Source organism: Arachis hypogaea, chromosome 1 (genome assembly GCF_003086295.3).
Source record: "Arachis hypogaea cultivar Tifrunner chromosome 1, arahy.Tifrunner.gnm2.J5K5, whole genome shotgun sequence".
Lineage (NCBI taxonomy): Eukaryota > Viridiplantae > Streptophyta > Magnoliopsida > Fabales > Fabaceae > Arachis > Arachis hypogaea.
This window is the reverse complement of record NC_092036.1, coordinates 66368393-66370613: the sequence shown is the minus strand read 5'-3', so window position 1 is coordinate 66370613 and position 2221 is coordinate 66368393. Positions and strand designations below refer to the sequence as shown.

The 2221-nt window shown below is 31.6% G+C and overlaps 1 non-coding gene across 1 annotated transcript; it reads right to left on the bottom strand.

Annotated features, from left to right (window-relative positions):
- Positions 1–1646: 1646 nt before the first annotated feature.
- Positions 1647–1750, bottom strand: LOC112713734 (small nucleolar RNA R71). Its single transcript, XR_003158708.1, has one exon. It is a non-coding gene; the product is annotated as a small nucleolar RNA R71 (small nucleolar RNA).
- Positions 1751–2221: the final 471 nt, after the last annotated feature.

Here is a 2221-nt window from a genome sequence, read left to right as displayed (position 1 = left end):
CATAAAAAATTTTTCAAAATTATGTTCTTGATGTTCATCATGATCTTCAAAGTGTTCTTGGTGTTCATCTTGACATTCATAGTGTTCTTGCATGCATCATGTGTTTTGATCCAAAATTTTCATATTTTGGGTCATTTTTGTGTTTTTCCCCCTCATCATTAAAAATTCAAAAATCAAAAAAATATATTTTCCTTATTTTTCTCATAATTTTTCGAAAATTTGAGTTGACTTAGTCAAAAATTTTCAAAATTAGTTGTTTCTTACAAGTCAATTCAACTTTTCAATTTTAAAAATCTTAATCTTTTCAAAATCTTTTTCAAAAATTATATCTTTTTCATTTTTTTTCTATTTTTCGAAAATTTCAAAAATATTTTTCAAATTATTTTCAAAATCTTTTTTCTTATCTTTATATCATATTTTCGAAAAATATGCTAACAATTAATGTGATTGGTTCTAAAATTTGAAGTTTGTTACTTTCTTGTTATGAAAGGTTCAATTTTTAAATTCTAGAATCTTATCTTGTAGTTTCTTGTTAGTTAAGTCATTTTAAAAATTAAATCTTTTTCAAAATGCCTTTTTCTTAAAAATCTTATCTTTTTATCTTATCTTTTTCAAAATTTTATCTTTTTTCAAAATTTGATTTTAAAATATCTTTTCTATCTTCCTATCTTCTTATCTTTTTAAAATTAAAAACTTCAAATCTTTTTCAATCAACCAACTAACTTTTTGTTTGTTTCTTATCTTTTTCAAAACCAACTAACTACTTCTCCCCCCTAATTTCGAAAATATCTCATCTCTTTTTCAAAAATTCTTTTTTGTTTTAAATTTTAATTTTAATTATATATTATCTTTAATTTTCGAAAATTACTAACCCCTTTTTCAAAATTATTTTCTAATTTCTCCATCTCTTTTCTTCTTTTGTTTAATTATTTATTTACTAACACTTCTCTTCACCTCTCTTCATCTAAAAATCTGAACCCAATCTATCCCTTGTGTTTGGATTCTTCACTTTTCTTTCTTCTATCCCATTCTTTTTCTACTAACATAAAGGAATCTCTATACTGTGACATAGAGGATTCCTCTTCTTTTCTTGTTTTCTTCTCTTTCATATGAGCAGGAACAAGGAAAAAGGCACTTTTGTTAAAATTGATCCTGAACCTGAAAGGACTCTGAAGAGAAAACTAAGAGAAGCTAAATTACAACAATCTAAAGGTAACCTTTCAGAAATATTAGAACAAGAGAAGGAGATGGCAGCCGAACCCAACAATAATAATGCAAGGAGAATGCCTGGTGACTTCACAAAACCAACGTCCAAATTTGATGAAAGAAGTATCTCCATTCTTGCCATTGGAGCCAACAATTTTGAGCTGAAACCTCAGCTAGTTGCCTTAATGCAACAAAACTGCAAGTTCTATGGACTTCCATCTGAAGATCCTTATCAGTTTTTAACTGAGTTCTTGTAGATCTGTGAGACTGTAAAGACGAATGGAGTAGATCCTGAAGTCTACAAGCTCATGCTTTTCCCTTTTGCTGTAAGAGACAGAGCTAGAATCTGGTTGGACTCACAACCTAAAGATAGCCTGGACTCTTGGGAGAAGCTGGTCACTGCCTTCTTGGATAAATTCTTTCCTCCTCAAAAGCTGAGCAAGCTTAGAGTGGATGTTCAGACCTTCAAACAAAAAGATGGTGAATCCCTCTATGAAGCTTGGGAAAGATACAAACAGTTGACCAATAGGTGTCCATCTGACATGTTTTCAGAATGGACCATATTAGATATATTCTATTATGGTCTATCTGAGTTTTCGAAAATGTCATTGGCCCATTCTGCAGGTGGATCCATTCACCTAAAGAAAACACCTACAGAAGCTCAAGAACTCATTGACATGGTTGCAAATAACCAATTCATGTACACTTCTGAGAGGAATTCCGTGAATAATGGGACACCTCAGAGGAAGGGAGTTCTTGAAATTGATGCTCTGAATGCCATATTGGCTCAGAACAAAGTGTTGACTCAGCAAGTTAACATGATCTCTCAAAGTCTGAATGGATGGCAAAATGCATCCAACAGTACTAAAGAGGCAGCTTCAGAAGAAGCTTATGATCCTGAGAACCTTGCAATAGCGGAGGTAAATTACATGGGTGAACCTTACGAAAACACCTATAATTCATCATGGAGAAATCATCCAAATTTCTCATGGAAGGATCAACAGAAGCCTCAACA